General features: G+C 36.9%; 1 pseudogene; it reads left to right on the top strand.

Moving 5' to 3' along the window:
* The first annotated feature begins 338 nt into the window (after positions 1-338).
* LOC113099225 (MAM domain-containing glycosylphosphatidylinositol anchor protein 1-like) overlaps positions 339-21,647 on the top strand; it is a 142,710-nt pseudogene continuing 121,401 nt past the window's right edge.

Raw genomic sequence — 21,647 nt, 5'->3', positions numbered from 1 at the left:
TCTGATGCCCGCTCAGCCCTGACCACACCATTACACTTGCAAATAAAAGGTTTGGGGGTTTCCACACATTTCTAAACATGTCATGCGTTGCCTCGCAGCTCTTCCTGTCCCAGACTCCCTTTCAAATGCTAATAAGCGACGCAGACTCATTGTTTACAGTGTGTAGGCTGTCGCGGTACATGCCTTTCTCTTCATAATCAAAGCGCTCACCGGGCAGTGACCGCCGGGCTCGGCTGCCCGCAATGCTGGCTTGTATTCCCGGGGGTCCTGAGTTTGAATTCTGTTTAGAGCTTGAAGTGAAGCCCACCGTATACAGCTAGCAAACTCTGTTAGCAAAGATGTCGGAGGTTCTTGAGTGCTCATCTGACTCATGGAACATGAGTATGGAGGATGTCATCTGAAATTTTCTTTTCTTGTATTGTTTTGTTCATTTCGGCATGCTTAGGTCATGGATACTTTTATGTAAATGTACATACAAGATGATCTGATTTTGACATATCATTTTCTCTCTGTCCTTCAGCTCCTGCGAACGCTCAGATTGTGCATTCTGGGCAGACATGTGTGGTGAAGGAGGACAACATCAGTGAAAGGATCTACACCATCAGAGAAGGGGACACGTTAGTTCTGCAGTGTCTGGTCAAAGGACACCCGCGGCCTCAGGTGAACACAAACACACACTCACTGCACTTCCAATAGTGAGTGGATTTACTGGACAGAAATCTTGTAATAAGCCATGGAACTTTCTTTGGGATTATTTTTATTTTAAGCAAATACTTTCCTTCATGGCAGTGTATTTTAGCCCATATTTCTGACGAACAGTGCAGGTCCATATGTCACTTGTAGTATTTATGAGTACTGTATGAGATGTACATCTCTCTTAAAATGCACCTGTCAAAACAAGAAGAAAAAATATAGAACGCACAAAGACACAGCTTGATTTTGTTTTTCATATTTTTGTTTTGATAGCTTAATGTGCAGAACATTCGTCATTATTTTGACACATGGACACGTGGAGAGAAAACACTTCTGGCGTTCTAGATTAAACTCCAATGGTAAATCTTTCACTGAGGTAAAAGTTAGGAAATAACGACTTATGTTTGCTTCAGTACACAATACATTTTAATTATTTATTATTTATCTGGTAATTATTATCTTTTTTTTGATTGATTTTGATCTATTAAAGGATTACAATTACATACATGTAATTGTATATATATTATTTATTTATAATAAATAATATAAATTTTAATTGCATTATTTTTATAAAATTTTACACACACACACACATACAAACACACACATATTTGTATGAAATATACAATTAGAATACATATAAATGTTATATATAGTTTTAGTGTATTATTTTTTAATAAAATTACAACTATAATAAATACACAGTTACAGTATTAAATTGTTATCTTTAAATTATATATATATATATATCTATATCTATATCTATATATATATATATATATATATATATATATATATATAATGCATAAGTAAATACATTTTATTTTGAAGTTAAATCATCAAAATCTATTAAAATAAATGATATAAACGTTTTGCATATACAGCAACACACAAGATATGAACTTGTTGACAGGTTTTTGAGAGCTCAGCCTTGACACACAGCCAGTGGAACCACTGTAGCTCTATATGAACCGTACAGTTTTTGAGCGTATGTGTGTCACGTATCTGATAACAGAGGACTGTAGAAACTGAAGGAGAGAGGGTCTGTCAGTATACTTTAGGCTTTTTTTAGGCTTGTTTTGGTGTGTGAGTGTGTGTTATATAAGGTAAGGGTGAGCTGATAACAGTAGGAGGTGTGAAGAGCATATCTCCCACAGGCGCTCTGTCCACTGCCATCAGGTCACTTTTTACACACGCATCCTCCTAATGACCTGTCTACATATATTAGTGCTCCGGGTTGCATCAGCAGAACACCGATCTGATCTAAATTCCATCAGTTTTCCCTCCCGTGGTCCTGAGAACGAGTGCACGGAATAAAGAAGTTGCTTTTCATAACATGATCCACGATTTCCATTAGAAATGTCAGGACATTACGATGACAACAAGCTGAATATAGGAGTGTAATATAGTGTGTGAATATAGTAACAGTTTCTGAATAAAAACTAATGAGGATATTAATGCATATACTGTAGGACATTATTGCCTGCAGTGCTGGGCCTTCACGGGTCACTAGATAGTGTGCTTATCTGTGTGTGTGTCTAGATATTTGTGACTGGATTTTGTATGGCTTCAGGGCACATGCATTGAGATGTGTATTGGTGTATTTTGCCCTTCACTGAAGTGCAGTTTATATTAGGGTTGATGCGCGTTTGCGATCTGTATAAACTTTATGTGTAAAATATTTTTTGTAGAAAGACAGAGAGTCGATTGTCAGTTTGGCACATTTGTGTAATGCTCAGTGGTGTATGGTATCATTTCAGTACTGGCAAGATGTATTCCTATGACCACTATGAACTTATTTTAAACATAGGAACTAAATATATATAGATTTTGATGATATAAAATAGTATGTTTAGCCAAACTTAAAACAAAAAAAAGTAGGTTTTATTCCACAAGTATGCATTAAACTGATCAAAATCAAATACATTTATAATGTAACCATATAATGTTCTATGTGTAATGTACATACTTAAATTAAAGTTTTAAATTAACTTTATGCATTTAGCAGACGCTTTTATCCAAAGCGACTTACAGTGCATTCAGGCTAACATTTTTTACCTAACGTGTTAGGAATAAAATAAATAAATAAATAACTAAAATAATTGTAGCCTGAATGCACTGTAAGTCTCTTTGGATAAAAGCATCTACTAAATGCATAAATATGAATGTAAATGTATTGGTTTCAACAAAAAAAAAAAAATTAAACAGGACAACTGTTTTCAAAATTGATAATAATAAGAAAGGTTTATCTAGCAGCAAATAAGAGTAGTAGAATGATTTCTGAAGGATCTTGTGACACTGAAGACTGCAGAGTAATGATGCTGAAAATTCAGCTTTGCATCACAGGAGTAAAAGACATTTAAAATGAATCAAAATAGAATACAGTTGTTGTAAACTGTAAAACGTATATATTTTTTAATATTTTACTTTATATTTGTTTAAATAGATGCAGCACTGGTGAGCATAAAACACTTCTTTCAGAAACATAAAGTCTTACTAACTGCAGACTTTTGAATGGTAGTACATGTTTTTACTTTCCACCAGTACTGGAGTGTTCACCAGCTCTGGATTTAGAGTATTTAGTTATGTAAAATGTGTCGTAAGCCACTTTCACACATGCAGACTTTCCTGGTAATTTCCTGGTGCATTGTCTTAAAGTGATCATGTGTGAACAGGTCCTTTGAAAAAATACCGGTAAATTCGTTCAAGCAATTTACCAGTAAAAGATGTTCAGAACATGCTGAAGTTAGACGTCTTCTCTGGGCCAATCCAGAGCATTTAAACTCAAAATACAATGGCTCTGATCCATGATAACATTCTGACGCAGATGGCACATTTACTCCACACTGTGTAGTCATCTTAAGTTTACATCTGATCAGACAGAACGCGTTTTTTGTGGTTTTTATTAATTTAGAAAAGAATAGTGCACTATGGTTTGTTTATGTTTCTAAGCAAACACCCAGCAAAAATCAGCTGTCTTGTCAGTCTAATTAAGAATTATTGCGCAAGAGCTCTAAAATCTTTGGTGTGCTGTTAAGTAAACTGTCATATTAGCAGAAACCTAAAAAAATACTGCTCTGGGCAACCAACGACAGCTACCACAAGTTTCTTCTCCATCATTCCAGTGTCCAGAGCAACTCGTAACATTCGTACGTCCAAAACAGAAGGCCCGCCTCTCCATTCATTTGATTGGACAATGAAAAGAAAAAGCGAATTATGTCATGTGCTTTTCTGCTCAGAGTTGCTTTATTTCAACTTCAGGCACTCGGAGCACTTGTACAAAAACGCAAGGCACATCAAGCACCAAAAAAGATCTCTGCCAATAGAAAACAATAGAAAACAATTTAAAACATTTAAAACGTTTCACTGCAAAAAAACGTGTTCTGGCCTTACGATGTCTCTGGGCCAAAAAGCAGCTGCATGAATGTGAACGTTTGACATAAAAATCCAAAAAACATTACAAAAAATAAAAACAATACTGATTGCATTTATCCCTCCGTGTTTACGTACACAACACCGGGAGTCGCAGCCATTTAGACATCATTTCTGGATAATGATCTCACAGAATTTACCTGAATTTTGGAAATGTATGTGTGAATGGTGCTTTAGCAGAAAAAGACAGAACGTCGTTGCCTGTTGTGAACAGTGCATTTTTTTTATTTACTGGTAAAGTCAGTACTCATAATGTGAGTACTGAGTAATCAAATGGCTGCATGGTAATATTCAGTATGATGTTTATATATGTTCTTCAAGTATTTGAGTAACTGTGTTATTTTCATACATACTAAAATAAATTATTTAACTTATTGATTTCAGAAATCTTCTATTTGTCCAGTGTTAACCCTTAGATGACCATTGGATTTGTGATGGGTTGTGATGGGTAATGGCTATCTATCTATGATGACGGTAATGCTGGGAAAGAGATCTGGGCTGATGGGGACATTGGGTTGTGGTGTGTGTGCTGTATCCCAAAGGGAGTGTTGAGTTACTCTCTGCATCGGCGTTCTGCAGCGGTGTCCAAAAACATGATACTGTTTTGCCCCTCCTGCCCCCTGCCTTTTTCTACCACATCATGTTTTTTTTTTTTTTGCTCTGGGTGATTAACAGAAAGGCAGTAAAGGTCAGCCGTCTTCAAAATGTCAGAACACAGCCGCATGTCCATTACTCTATGAACCCATTTGTTGTCCATTTTAATCCACTTATAGGCTGAAAAATGTTATTCATGATCACACAACTTCTATATTGTAAAAATGAAGAATGAACCATAGGTATATGTAGATATATGTATGTATATGTAGATGATATATTGGATTTTCTTCAGTTAGCTGCACATTCGAAGAGGATATACTGTACACATTCTCTTAACACTTGATATATATACACTAACATTCATGGGGATAGTCATGGCCTAATGGTTAGAGATTTGGACTAGTAATTCAAAGATTACGAGTTTGAGTCAGCTGACACTGAAGCCTGGAGTAATGATGCTGAAAATTCAGCTTCGCATCACAGGAATAAATTACTTTGTAAAGTATGTTCAAAGAGAAAATGGTCATTTTAAATTGTAATAATATTTTACATTATTACTGTTTTTACTATAACTGTTGACTATACAGAACACTCTGAGGAGCAAAAGGCTTAAAAAGTCTTCATTTGCTCCTATTATCTCATTGCTGTCTAGAAGAAACAATTAAGATCTCATTTGTGATTCTTCTCTGATCTACTACAGTATGTATCAGAATGTCCAAATCAGGCCTGATTCACCATACTGTTCAGTAGACTTGCAGCAGAAGAAAAAGTAAGTAAGCGAGTCTGTTGGGCAGTGTGAGTGAGCAGTGATTGTGTTTAAGGTCATTGGGAAGGTCTAGTGGTGTTGGAGATATAGCTGTTCACAGGACTCACAGTTCACATCCTATAGCATTTCTGTCACATGGACATCGGCAGCTAAATGCACAGCCTTTAGTAATACAATAGCAGCCTAAATGGCTTTTCTGAAAGAGATCCCACTCCGCACATTACTTATTCATACTGCTGGTCATTGCAACCTTGGGCCCGAACAGAGAGAGAGTGAGAGAGAAGAACAAAGAGAAAAAGGGGGATTGGTATAGAAGTTTGAGATGAGTGGAGTAGAAGGAGGGGTCGTCTGGGTTTGGTTTCTGTCCTTGAGAGTGCAGTGCAGAAGGATCAATACACTTCTGAAAACAGAAAGATCAGATGGCAAAAAATCACTCCACACCACATACAGATCAAGACACAAGGTCATACGACAACAGAGAGACAGAGAGCAGAAAACACAGGCCGTGGATCAGTTCCGAAAACAACTGTTATATCTCCAGAGTTTGAGGAAGTTTGTCTTTTTGGCCACTTTTTTTTTGTAAATAAATATTTTTTTCTTGATGTGTGTGCTATTGGAATCACATATTTGGGCGAGATATATCTTTATTATCCAGGAAACTTTATTTTTATTATCTAACAAACTTTATTGCAGGCAGGGTTGCATCTATCTATCTATCTATCTGTCTGTCCATCCGTCCGTCCGTCCGTCATGTTGTGGAGGTTTCTGAAGAGCGTTTGTGAAGCTCAAAGTGGGTGGAGTGGGCCATCGCCATCTTCGCAGCACGTCACCACGCGTCAATCCTGGATAATCAAAAAATGAGCAAAGAGGCAGGAGCTAGTTGCAGAAACCATGGCTTCCTATTTTGATGGTGGAGACAGCAGCGACAATCCACCTGTCACTCAAGTGGCCACGCTCTTAATTATGCAGAACATAAAGGCTTAATATAATTTAAACGGGTGAGTTATACAATTTAAAAAAAATTAAATTAAATTAACACCCCTTACCTTTGTCATGAAGGGCAAAACGAGTATATAGACATCCATCCATCCATCCATCATTCTAGTTCTTAAAAGTTACTGTATGTAGGCATTTTATAAATATTTTGTTAAAAGAAACATTTTTTGTCTTGATTTTTTTCTTAAGTTGTATCTCACTGACTTTAATTTCCTTGAATTTTCCTTACATTCAAATCTAAATTTTGATTCTGCATCCTGTTTTTACTACTGCAGTTTTTTTTTTGTTGAAGGTAGCATACACTACACATTATTTTCTTTTCTTTTCTTTTCTTTTTCTTTTCTTTTCTTTTCTTTTCTTTTCTTTCTTTCTTTTTCTTTCTTTTCTTTTCTTTTCTTTTCTTTTCTTTTCTTTCTTTTCTTTTCTTTTCTTTTCTTTCTTTCTTTTCTTTTCTTTTCTTTCATTAATATGGCCCTGTATGGACACATATAGGAAACAGTATAGCAGACCGAGGAAGATGAGGATGAAGGTTGTGATGGTGAGACACTTAAAGAACAGAAGGAATATTAAAGGAGTGTGCTGGTGCAGTGAGTTGTGTAAAGCCTCCAGTGGTAGAGTGTTGTAGAATGCACAGTTCTCATTGGCACCTCAGTGTGTAAGGCATCTAAATGCATTACACCAGACGGCTTCGCACAGAAACACTGTTTAACAGCCTCTGATTGGCCACGAGAGAGAACGAGTTAAAGGAGGAGGGTTAGACACCAACGTTTTATCTTGAACCAGATGTCTCGTTGTAGCATTGGTAATAGCGGGAGGGAGAGACGCGGTCATCATAAATGTTTGAAAAATGTTACTGGATGAGTAAACACTGTCTTAAAGAGGTCAAATTCTAAAAACATATTTTTTGAACTGAAACAGTTTGATGAACTGTGTAGACATTTGCAGTTCAGAGCAGTTGTTGAAACTAGGCTCTAAAAACCTGTAATTTGAAAGCAGGTGTGTTAGTGGTTCAAAAGTTAGTGAATTAGAAGTCATTTACATATATAAATCTTAAAGGTACAGTAACATAAAGAGCCTGTTTAATGTGTTGATTCAGAGGGAGAACGGAAAACTGAAAAATAATTTAAAACTAACTACAGAGTTTTTTTTTTTTTTTTTTTTTGTATTTGGTTTAACATTGTTTCAGTGCAAAACACTTTATGGAGAATATGCTGTTTACTTTAACTGAGCCGATTGTTTCTTTTAAGTATCACCTTTGTCTTGTTTCTTCTGTCCTTGTGGAGTATAAATAGTCAAATTGGCAAGTACAGTAAATGTGTAAAGCTATAAAATGAATGTGGATAACAAACAATATTCTTTGGTCTTGGAAGTATTTGATGTGAAATATTTAAGTTCATAATGAGATCTTTGACCAGATTGTTGAGTTCTCATTTGTGATTTTTTTCCCCCAGTAAAAAACCAAACCTTGAGAAATGTCACTTACTTTAATCAATCTCCATCTATCACATCTCCTTTCAGCATTATCTTGATCTAACTGTTCACATTACATTCTGTCAGCGTTCTGCCGCTTGCCTCAGTCAGCACTGACATCATCACCGTCATCATAACCATGTTCCTGTAGCTCATCTGCTAAAGCGTGTCTCTTGTGTTGCCAAGCTTGTGTTTTCAATTCCCAGGGAACACACATGATGGTAAATGGAGGCCTGTTTGTGGAAAAGCCAATGCTAGGAATGCAGTAATCATCAACTTCTTCATTGCGATTCAGTTTTCTTGTTCCAGACATTGCTTTCTCAAACTGATCGATTGCTGTTGATTGCCATCCAAGATGAACTGGATCTCTCCTTGATCATGCAGTGTGTTTAGCTCAGCGCTCAGTAAGTCAGTGATTATAGAACATCACAGATGGATCGGACATGTCTCTGATGAACCATGAGTCGGTGAAATCCTGTAAGTCAGGCCTAGCCAGACTTTTGACTGAGGCCTTTAAATACTGACCCTCACTGCAGTTTTTGTGGCCAAGAACCATCAACTTAGATGAGAAGAGAACATCTGAACTTTAAGTATTTTATCTGCATATGTTCAGATGAAAGTAATGAGAGCTGCGTGACACAGAAAGTTATAAAAAGTTATGTTTTTGGGGGGGAATTCTGAGAGAAAGAAATAAGATTTTTTTTTTTTTTTGCTGTTTAATGTGCTCTTGCTTGCTGTTGTTAAGGGCATGAAAAATGAGTGAAATTACATTTCTGTGCAGAATAACTGCATGTTAATAAAAATAAATGGCAAGAGTATCTTCAGTATTTCCATGGGAGGAGCTGGAAAAGGTACATATGCACATCTTTTAGTATTATTATATAAGTGCTTATTCAAATTAGCTTTTTAAATATATATTGAGTTTAATTATTGTTTTAGTAAGTAAAGGTGCTCATTTTGATTAGTTGATTTTTATATTTCTAATTAGTGTTTTTGTTTGTTTTGTTTTTCAGTTTTAGTTTTTGTCATTTAAACACTTCAACTTAAAAAAAGGTTTTTAATCTAATATTTATTTTATTATTATTTTTTTAATTTCAGATTTATTTCAGTTAAAATAATAATAATAATAATACTTCGTTTTAGATTTAGTTAACAGTAACAGCACTGATTATTCATATTTTAAAATAAACATATTTGATCAAATAATAAATATTTTCCAATAATGACTTAAACATAGTATATATATATATATATATATATATATATATATATATATATATATATATATATATATATATATATATATATATATATATATATATATAATGCTGCTTTTAAATGTATTGAACGGTTGCATCAAGTTTGATGCCATTGGTTCTCAGTTTGAGCACTACCGCAGAGAGGAGTATCATAACAGTAGAAATTCTTGCATGGTTTCTGAAGACTTGAAATGAAACGCATGGTCTACTTTTATGATGCTTTTTTGTGGGTCTTTCATTTTCCAAGATTTGACATTATGCCTCAAACCTTTTGTTTCACAAAAATCCCAAAATAAAATTGTAATAGAAATTTTGGACCCACTTTATATTAAGTGGCCTTAACTACTATGTACTTACATTTTAATTAATAATTTAGTACAATGTACTTATTGTGTACATACATGTTTTTACATTGTACTTATATTTAAAAAAAATGACATGTAATTACATCTGTATTTAATTTCTGTAGTTACGTTTATAATTACACTGTTGACCCATACTTTACACCTTAACCCACCCTTAAACTTACTCATACCTCCAACCCTCTCCCTAACCTTACCCCATCCCACCTCAATAGCAGCAAAAGTGTTTTACAATACAATATGAACACAATAAGTACATTGTACTTATTTTTTATGTAAGTACATAGTAGTTAAGGCCACCTAATATAAAGTGGGACCGAAATTTTAAACGATAAAAATATTTCAGTTTTGGCATGAACAACTTCTCTTGATAAAATGTGGATGTAAACCTGCGGTTGCTTTCTGTAGGCTTGTTTGTAGGACAGAAGTGTGATCTTGAAGGTGTGCAGCATCAGGCCACAGAAGGACTAACGCTGTGTACATCCCACGTGCAGCAGATATATCTCTGCCCTCATTGTGTCCGTGAGCAGAAAAAGCCACCTCACACTTTACACACTGATTTATAATGTTTGGCGTGGGTAGTTTAATAGAGCTGCTGTTTGTGTAACATATGGAGAGGTTTAAATACTCCGCAGCGCTGCGTGTTATTTGATTAGGATGGGTTTCAGTCAACAGAGGTGCAGTTCAGAACTGGAGATGAGCTGGCAAAATCTGACACTTCTTTCTTTCCTGATGTTTTATATTTCTCTTCAGGCTTGCTTTTAGTTTGCTAAACATTAGCACTGGACATCTGGTAATTCATGCACAGATTTGGAAAGGATTGCATGCTTTATAATTATTAATAGTGTTGTAGTATCTGTTATCTGGATCTGTTGATGTGTGCTCAAGATACTTGCATTACAATATCTCTATATATTAGGAAATATATATAGTCTATAGACTTAATTATAGCTTTATAAATGTCATTATAGTTATAGTTATATATATATATATATATATATTCTTCTGCTCATTTATTTGACCAAAACACAGTAATGTTACATAATATTAATAGAATTTACAAGAACTGTTTTCTATTTGAATATATTTAAAAATGTAATTTATTCCTGTGATGCAAAGCTGAATTTTCAGCATCATTACTCCAGTCTTCAATGTCACATGATCCTTTAGAAATCCCTCTAATATACTGATTTACTGCTCAAGTAACATTTCTTCTTATTATCAATGTTAAAATCAGTGGTGCTGTTTAATGTTTCTCTGAAAACCATGATACGTGTATTGATTGTATAGACTACTGCAATCAGTGTATAATATTACATGTGCTTCAAGCCCCCAGTCTTGAAAAACTGAAATCTGATTGTTTAATCTTACATTTTTTGCTTAGTAAAAATCTTCATGATTATGAAAAAAGACTGGGATCCTGCTCACTGAGTCTGTTTATTTGACGATAATGACCCGTAATTATCCTGAGTATTGCATAGCTACTTACTGAATAAATAGCGTACACCTTTTAGGCTAATTGTACATTTTACATGATTTGTTTGACTGGTTTTGCAACACTTTAGCAATACAAATGGATAGTTTCTGTCATGCCAATAAAGCTCAAAATTGAATTGAGAGAGCGAGAGTGAATAAGAGAGAGAGAGACAGGGAGAGAAAGGAATACGAGATTTTAGAGTAATACACAGTGTAAAGCTAAGCTGCAAACGTTGAGCTTTTGTGAGTAGTAATCACTCTTCACCGATTTAACATGCTCACACATAAAAAGCCCAGCAATGAGCATTAAATACGCTTACAGTACAATATCCAGCGCTAGAACTGAAGAGGACCACAGCCGCCCAGATTTAAGCAGGCTTGACAGGCATTAAGCAATAAACGTCTCTTTGCGGATGCTTGACTTGAATTGGTGTCACTCGCAGAGAACTTAATTTATAGAAGCAGTTATAGGATAGGCGGGAAGAGAAAACCTGAAGCAGAGCGAGAGAGAGAGAGAGGGTTTGGAAAAATGGGAGTGGGATGATAAAAGCAGGGCAAGCTTTCCATGAGGATGTCAAGTAAATGTATTTTATGATTTCAGTTTAGCACTGAAACTGAAAAATTACAACGAAATTGACCTCAATAAAAAAAAAAAAAAAAAAAAAAAAGGTTGTTTATTGTCCCAGGAAAAACCTTTAACATCCGTGAAACCTTATAGTGGAAAAAGGTTCTTTAGATTATTAAAATGCCCTTCACGCTACTAAAATCATAGTACGTTTTCACTGAAAGATTATTTAGGGAACCCAAAAGGTGGTTCTGTGGCATTGCAGCTGCATGTTACGGCTTCTTTATGGACTTTTTGTCAGTTTTGTGAGTAAAATAACAGTCTGTGGTTTTCTGTGGTCAGTGGTTGCTGTTAAATATCGACTATAATGGAATATATATATATTTTTTAATTGTTTATTGCAAATGATTTGTTCCTTCACAAAACATATTTTAAATGGTCATCAGTGAAAGAGGATTTTGGGGCCGTTCACATATGACGTCTTTTGCGCGCTCAGTTTTGTTATTTCCATTGTAGGCGCGCGGTATGCGCGCTCATAAAGGAAGCATTTGTTGCGACGCGCTCGTTTTTCCAGGCGCGTCCGCACCGCATCGAGTTAAAAACATTTAAACTTTTCAGAATGCCGCAAGCGCACTGCGGGTCATGTGACAAGAACTAACCAATCAGCTTCATCCTTTCTCGTAACCAACGTTAAAAGCTCATCCAAGATGAAGGAACAGCTGATCATAGTTGTATATGGATTGCCATTTTGAAATAAATTTAGTAGCAGAGCTACTGCAAGCGATTTTTAGAGCTGCAAATCCATTTATCCTTTGTTGAAATTTCTGCGTCTTCATGAAGAGAGCACGTCAAGGTTGCTTGGCAAAGGCAGATGCCTCAGGGGCGCAACTGCCCGAGCGCTTTGGAAAGAAGGAGAAAACGGCACCCCTAGCGTTTTCCATGCATTTTTAGGCGCGATATGTGAACAGCCCCTTATGCAGCCAGGTCATGCAGTTATGATTATAACCATCCCTTGGTCAGCGTTTTAGGGACATTGATATATATCATAGTATACGATTCTAGTTTAAATTAGTTTTTTTAAACTAGTTTTTTTTGTCTGTTTCTTAGTTTGAATTTTAAAGTTTGAGTATTTAAATTAAATTAAATTAAGTTGGATAGCATATCAGAAGGTTGAACAGCATATTGCGAGGGTGATTTTACACTAGAGACAGATGAAGAACGCTAGTGTACAGCTAAGAGAGACTCATGGGATTTCTTTCCCAAGAGCAGGCAGAAAAGACTGTGTGAAGAAAGAGGGAAACAGACAGACAGGGTTTGCACAGCCGGTTGGGATCTCTGGAGCAGTAAAACATGGTCATGTGGGGCAGCTGTTGATGTCGCGAAGGGCAGCGTTGTCTCTTTCTCTGGTTCATCTGTTTCATGACCAATTTCTTCCTCTGTTACGTTTCCTGTAGCTGCAGCATTCTGGTGTCTGTTGCCATCAGCTGTCCTCTCCTTTCTCTTCTCTTCGTGTCACTGAGGCTTTGAAAGTTTCTGTGCCTCTGTGACTTTGCGTTGCTGTAAGTGAGCCGTCTGAGGCCGCTGTAATGATAGCCTATCCAGAGCCATCTGTCTTACATCTGCCAGCGCCGGCCCTCTGAGAGCCACGATGAATCAACACAATGATGGCAGAGTTTTGGGCTGCTGAGAAAACAAACAGGACATTTTAAAAAAAAACTGTATGCAAATGTATATACAAAAAAAAAAAATTGGGTATCCTGTAGCTTTAAGAAGTTGTTCACTATTTTTAATTATCATTTAGTCTCCATTAGTCTATGGACCCTACAGAGGAGAAGCAGTTTAGAAGAAATAAAAACTGTATGCACAGTTCAGAAATGAGACTCACTGATCATGACACAACACAAGTTTTAAAAGACACTTCTCACTTTGTGGGTCTGCTCAGAGTTGTAGGTTAAGGAGGACTACTATGCTTCAATCTACACAATAAAGTGGCACAACTTTTTAGTGATTTTGCCCCATCAAACAGCCTCCGAGCAGCTTTTCTGTCCTTTGCCACCGAGAGGATAGGTTCCTCCCAGCAGGAGCTCTCTCTCCCTTCCTCTGTGTTAATTTCTCACCCACCACACCTGATAAATGAACAGCAGCTGTGTCCCAAATCCACAGGCAAATAAACCTGAATAAACACAAAGCTTGTCGTTTACACAGGTCGGTGTAATCCCATAATCCTTTGCACGTACGTCCTAACCTTCCCGCCGCCCCCAGCGCTGCCAGCTCCAATCGGCTGCTCACCCGTGTGGCACCCTGTTCAGAGGTGACCCCGGCTATAATGGAAGCAGCTTACTGATGTCCAGAGGTGGAGAGGTGGAGAAGATTACACAGGCTTTAATTTGTGATTTTCACTTGACCTTACAAACTCCATGCAAAGATTGTTTGAAGGAGTCAAAAGAATGATTGAGATGGATGAGACTCTGATTACAGACAGTAATCATGTACTTATGTTAGGGTCAAACTTATTGAGTCCCGCTGTGCATGCTCATCACCTTTGTGACCAGTCTTTTTATGCTGAACTGTACTTTTTTTCCACACTTTTAACTCTTCATTCAGTTACTTTGTAGTCGAAAAGATATTATACTATTCTGTGTTTGCATGGTTATTATTTAAAGGTTTATTAATTTATGGGTCTGTATGTACATTTTCCTAACATATTTGCATTTTATGATTTTAACATATTTTAAATCAACATGTTAACATATAATCAAGTTTTTAAGACTATTATTTTTATGGACATATGCTGTATACTTATACAGTAAAGTCTGAAACCACATTGAAAATATGATACTATAAATTTATATTACAATGTGTTCTTATTTTGATTTGGATATTCCAAGCTCCGATTTATTTGAAATAGTTTTTTATTGATCTAAATGTACAAATACAGTAAAGTCTGAGACATTATTGTAACTCCGCAACTTTTTAAAAATGTATAAATAAACGTAACGCTTCAGTTTCCCTAGAAATTGAAAACAAATAAAACTTTTTTGTTCATAAAATGATTATTTAGATGGTTTACATGTTATTGGTTACAATCAAATGTGAGCAAATCGAAGCGATTCTGTTAATTCCACAACTATGCTGTAACAAGGACACCTTGAAAAAAGTGTAGCTGTAAAACATGCTGAAAATAAATTGTTTTGCATATTTATTGTAAGCTTATGAGTCTCTAAATGTCGCCCCCTGCAGGTCCGGTGGACCAAGACAGCAGGCAGCGCTTCCGACAAGTTCCAGGAGACGTCCATCTTCAATGAGACTCTACGCATCCCCAACATCCAGAGAGTGCAGGGCGGCCGCTACTACTGCAAAGCTGAGAACGGGGTGGGGGTGGCTGCCATCAAGTCCATTCGTGTAGATGTACAGTGTAAGTGATAGGGCCACGATCCCTCCTCTTCCCGGCCTGATCCCTCCAGGATTTCCTGCAGGAGGTGAATCAGTGTGAACTCTCCAGAGACCCATCTCTGTCCTAGTGCTGGGTACTGGTGTGCGAGGTTATGGAAAACAGGAGGGGAGCTGGCAAGACAAAAGAGGAAACAAATTATAGCAGCAGCTTTTGAGGAGATTTAATAAGCTGTGATTGATGGACATATGGGCTGCACTGGACAGATGCGTCTGGAGAGTTCGGGTGAATGAATTGGAAGGATCTCGAGTGAGAGTTGAAGCTGTAGTTCAGGCAGGGTCACACTCTTTATGTGTGTCAGGGATTCCCTGCAGTGCTGCCCAGCACCACTGACCCACTGTCCCACTGAGCCAAGGGTCAGGTCAGAGGCGACAGCCAGACCCCACAAAAAACACCTACAATAAACTCCTCACGCTCTCAGATCAACATCACATGTATTTTTACAATTTTATTATTTTTTATTGAACTGGATCTCTTCTCAAATCAACTCTCCCTGACATTTTTGTCTCGTTTTTAAATTTCATTCATAGTTATCTGAAGGTGAAAATAAAAAAAAAAAAACAGTCTGCAATTTTTTTTTTCATTTTAAGTTTCTCTAGAGCTGTTACATTCAACACTAACAACCTTAAGGGGTGTTCAGTCTTAACTAGTTTTTTACTTTATGTATTAAAATAAATGAAATACAATTTATTAGAATGTATAAAAAGTTATAAGCAAAAATATGCACCTAATTTTATACATAAATAATGATATATATAGTTGTATATTTTTGATGCATACTGTTGAAAATTTTGTCTTTTTTTTAATACTGAATATAAATAAATAAATAAATAAATATATACAGCAGAAAACAGCAGTTGAAATGCAGTGGAAAATTTTAAAAAAAAAAACATCAGTTTACTGCATGCTAGCATAGAAAAACAATTAATCAGTTAATTAAACAGACAGTTAAGTGTGGTGGAATGCAAAAACATGTTCTGTGTAAACTGGTCCTTATTCTTTCACCCTCACGGCCTTTGTACGTCTCTGTTGCAACATATCGTAACCCCTCACAGACTTTTGTATGCTTAATTTACTTCCAGCCGCTAACACACAGCAAGCGTCTGCCGTATTCTGCGATATTCGACCATCACACTTCCCCCATGGCCCCTCCTCGTCCCTCAGAGGATGGATGTGTTGTTCCATAGGGTTCCCTGAGGGCGGATGATAATTGTGTAGCAGGTAAACAGGGCAGGCTGACCGCTGCTCTGAGTGGAAGCACTCCTGACGGGTGATGCTTGTTCAATTTTCCCCCAACGGCTCCGTGCGGCTCTCCGGATAACTTTAGCACCACAACACCGGCAATTAGACTCAGCCTGACCAGAGCGACGAGGCACGGTCGCGGACCACCCACCACAAACACACACACACATACACAATGTCTCCCCTCAATCTTCTACAGCACCAAACCCTATTACTGAGAGAAAAGAGAAGTAAGAGAGCAAGTGTGAGCTGTGAGATGGAAAGGTGAGAGGTACAGAAGGTGTGAGAGATAAAGATGGAAGAATTACGGAAGCGGGATTGAGAGGATGTTAGGAAAGGCATGACAATAAGAGCCTCGGAGTGGCCTGATTCTTTTGTTAGGCTGAATAAAAGATCCATGACGCTTTTATAGCACAAAGCCAGCGTTCGCACACGGCCAGTTTGACACAAGCAGAGTTTTAAGAGTTATTTTTTTGGAAAAGTGATGACAAATCTCTTTTTCCATTACCTCCTTTTCCTCCGAGGTCTCTATTGGTTCAGGGCTATGTCCAGGGGCGTTTTGATGTGTTCTGTTAAAGGGACTTTGATATATCCAGTCACTGTTCCATGTGTGCTGTGCTAAAGCTTTTTGCCTGATTTTATGTCAGCATATTTCATCTATTTAAGCTCAGCCTGGCACATGCTACAGAGCCAGACAGCCTTAGTTAACATCAAAGAGAGAGCGAGAGATGCAGGAGGAAGTGAGAGGTACAGAGCAGCACAAAACTACATATTTTCAAAATGAAATAGTCTGCGCTTTGTCAGAATGATTATTCAGATAATTAGGTATAATTAGGCTGCTTTAGGGGTTTGCTTTCAAAAACTTCTGGATGAGAGGGGTTAGAGGCATACGTTTAAGAGTAATATCCGTTAACTAGACATATTGTAAACCGCAATTCTAATCTCATAATTTTTTTTTAATTCTTGTTTTACAGTAAAAATATGTAAAAATCATTGAATGGGATATGTGCTTAATAAATTGTCCAAAAATAGCATAATGTATTAAGACATGTCTTCTTAACTATATTTCCACCTTCTAACTAAAATATATAAAAAATAGTTGTTTCATTAAAACTATTTTTTATTTTAAATTAAATGTAATTTTATTTTTAATTTTTATTAATTTTAATTTTTAAATATATATATATATATATATATATATATATATATATATATATATAAAAGTAATATTAATATAATCTTTTGATATTTGCACAACTTTAATTCTTTATTTTGTGTGTGTTTCATGATTTTTTTTACTGGAAAATGAGACAAAAATATTAAGCAAATAATCAAAATTGCATGTTGTTGTAATAGATATTATAAAAAGTATGATTACTATAATTAAAGAGTAAACTTATTTGAAAATATATATGAAGACAATCTTACAAGACACATTTTGGGATAAAGACTTTTTTGACAGTGTAGTCAGGTGTTGAGAGACTAGTCGCTGATCCTGACCAATCCTGTGCAGCTAAGGCAGTTATTGATGGGAACTGAGAAGCCGTTAAACACACACACACACACACACACACACACACACACGGACTCAGTAGGTGTTTTATTTTTTGTGGGCTGGCCAGTCTTTGACCGTGGCACTTTGGCCAGTGAGACAGTGGGTAACTGTTCTGGGTTCAGCGTGCCTCTACTGTAAGGATGGACTTGGTTCAGAGACCCAGTTCTCACCCTTTCATTCATTCAGTATAGGATCACACAATCCAGCACCAGGTAAGAAAGACAAAAGCAAATGTGGAGCGGCTGGTTTGGTGAACTGTACACCAGACATATTTATTCACTGCATAATGTTTTCTTGTAAACATTTTCATTATCTACATTTCATTCTGTCTAGATGGATTCAGTCAGGTCTATGGTCATAAGTCACTGAATCCTAAAGCAGATTACTTTAAATGAATAAACGCTATGATACTGCTGTGATATTTCACACCGTTCATTTGGTAAAATTTGACCCTGGAGCACAAAATCAGTCTTTAGCCTGCTGAATTGTAAAAAACCCCCCAAAACAATGGGTTCAATGGGTCAAAATTAGTGATTTTTCTATTATGCCAAAAATCATTAGTATACATATCAGTATTAAATAAAACAAATTTATGTAATTAATAACTTACCCTCATGTCGTTCCAAACCCGTAAGACCTCCGTTTATCTTCGGAACACAGTTTAAGATATTTTAGATTTAGTCCGAGAGCTCTCAGTCTCTCCATTGAAGCTGTGTGTACGGTATACTGTCCATGTCCAGAAAGGTAATAAAAACATCATCAAAGTAGTCCATGTGACATCAGAGGGTCGGTTAGAATTTTTTGAAGCATCGAAAATACATTTTGGTCCCAAAAAAAAAAAAACACGACTTTATTCAGCATTGTCTTCTCTTCCATGTCTGTTGTGAGAGAGAGAGTTCAAAACAAAGCAGTCTGGATATCCGGTTCGCGAACTAATCATTCAGTTCACCAAATCGAACTGAATCTTTTTAAACGGTTCGCATCTCTAATACGCATTAATCCACAAATGACTGAAGCTGTTAACTTTTTTAATGTGGCTGACACTCCTTCTGAGATAAAACAAACCAATATCCTGGAGTAATTCATGTACTCAAACATTACATTGACTGAATTGCTGTGAAGAGAGCCGAGCCAGATGACGAACAAAAGACTGATTTGTTCACGAGTGAAGAACCGTTTCTGTCAGACTCGTCCGATTCGTGAACCGAGGAGCTGATGATACTGCGCATTTGTGATTCAGCGTGAAGCAGACCGACACACAGGGCGTCTGAACTGAACTGATTCTTTTGGTGATTGATTCTGAACTGATTCTGTGCTAATGTTATGAGCCCAGGTAAACCGAAGGCTTGAATCAAGGGCAATCATCGCAAATGACGCCATTACGTTGAGCGCAAAAAAACCGGTGAACCGTTTTCTTCAACCGGTTTATTGAATTGAACTGTCCGAAAAAACTACTGGTGGTCCAAAAACCGATGCAACCGGTTCTTGACTCGTGAACGAGTCAGTCTATTGTTCATTATCTGGCTCGGCTCGGTGTTCATCTTCAGTTCTCTCTTCACAGCAGTTCAGTCAGTGTACTGTTTGAGCACATGATTTACTCCGGGATATTGGTTTGTTTTATCTCAGAAGGAGTGTCAGCCACATTAAAAAAGTGAAAAGCTTAAGTCATTTGTGGATTAATGCGTATTAGAGATGCGAACCGTTTTAAACGATTCAGTTCGATTTGGTGAACTGAATGATTCGTTCGTGAACCGGATATCAGACTGCTTTGATTTGAACTCTCTCTCTCAACAACAGACACGGAAGAGAAGACAATGCTGAATAAAGTCGTTGTTTTTGCTATTTTTGGACCGAAATGTATTTCCGATGCTTCAAAAAATTCTAACTGACTCTCTGATGTCACATGGACTACTTTGATGATGTTTTTCTTACCTTTCTGTTTTTCTTACCTTACACACAGCTTCAATGAAGGGACTGAGAGCACTCGGACTAAATCTAAAATATCTTAAACCGTGTTCCGAAGATAAACGGAGGTCTTACGGGTTTGAAACAACATGAAGTTATTCATTACATAAATTTGCTATCTGGGTGAACTAACCCTTTAATTAAAGATCATGTTCCATGAAGATATTTTGTAAATTTCCCACTGTGAATATATCAAAACTCAATTTTTGATTATAATATGCATTGTTAAGAATTCATGTGGACAACTTCAAAGGTGATTTTCTCAGTATTTTGATTTTTTTGTACCCTCAGATTCCAGATTTCCAAATAGCTGTATCTCGGCCAAATAGCTGTCCTATCCTAACAAACCATACACAAACGGAAAGCTTATTTATTCAGCTTCCAGATGGTCTATAAATCTCAATTTTGAAAAAATTGACACTTAAAGGTCCAGGGTCACAAATATGAAATGCAGCAAGACTGATGTGTAAGATTATTTGTAGTTAGATAAATCATTATTGCATTTTTGCCTAAGCAACGTATTCTTGAACAGTCACCTCTGGCACAAACATGTACAGTATGTAGAAACATGGTCATTTTTTACTGCCCCTTCTTTTTACACAAGTGCCACTTTCTGTAGTATTTGAGTAAGAGGTTATGAGCTCTTAGCACGTCATGAAGAAGTGAAATGTTTCCACTTGCTTGCCACTTGTTTAGGCACAGACTCGTCTCTGCTCTGATTCTTCTGGAGTGTGTGTGTGTGTGTGTTTGTGTGTGTGTGAGAGAGCTAGCCTTCAGACCCAGCCTGTCTGTGTGTGCCAGAGTCTGGCGTCACAATACAGTCCACAAAAAGCCCCTTGTGCTGAAGACACCAGAAGAGCAGTGGAGGAGAATAAAAATGAACCAGTGACTCACACACACATTTAAAACAGGCCAGACACTACATACTAAATCTTAGTGCGCTAATTGGAAAAACAAAGTACAAGAATTCTGCCTTCTCTCATAGGAGTTTAATAGCTCTCTCTCTCTCTCTCTCTCTCTCTCCCTCTCTCTCTCTCACACACACAGACACACACTTCTTTGGTTATTGAGAAGGTACATTGTATTTGACCTTTGGCTGTGATTGTGAAGGGTAGTTGGCTAAAGGTGAGTCATTGTGCTTTCTTTGGGCCCAGACATAAATGTGTGTGTGTGTGTGTGTGTGTGTGTGAGAGCACCCACATGTGGCTTCTCCTAAATGCCATTTTAGAGTGAATCCAAAACCAGTTAGTTCATCATATCTTGTCTGTGTGTGTCATCTGAAGGTTTTTTAAAGGACTCAGTGTAAAGAAGAGGAGTGAATGAGAGGAAAGGGCAATGTCAGAATGAAAGGAGATAAAAAAAAGGTGGAAGAAAAGAAGATATGATAGAAAGAGTGAGGTACCAGAAAAGAAGAACTAGAGAAAGAGTAGAGAAGAGGAAAAGTGGGATGGGTACTGCATAAACATGGTTAATATCTTGCAGTGTTGTTTTTCTTTGACCACAGTATTTAGCATGTTTAATTATTGTCACAATGTATATTTTTAATCTTTGTTATGGAATCGAAACAGCCTTTGCTAAAAACATTTTTGACTGTAATACTGTTGATCTGATTAAGACTGGATGAAAGGACAGGAGATGCAGAGGAAAGAGTGAGAGAGGAGATGGAAGTGATGTCGAGGGTCCAGTTCATGATGTTCAGACCTGCACACTACTGGCAGGACGTCTCTTTGAGCATCAGGAGGTAGAGCAAATTAAGCAGTGAGAGCAGGAGGTGAGAGACGAACGGAGGAACACATTCATTCTTCTCCTTTGATGAAT

This window comes from Carassius auratus, unplaced genomic scaffold (genome assembly GCF_003368295.1).
Source record: "Carassius auratus strain Wakin unplaced genomic scaffold, ASM336829v1 scaf_tig00216891, whole genome shotgun sequence".
In the NCBI taxonomy this organism is placed as follows: Eukaryota; Metazoa; Chordata; class Actinopteri; order Cypriniformes; family Cyprinidae; genus Carassius; species Carassius auratus.
This window is presented reverse-complemented; position numbering and strand designations above follow the sequence as displayed.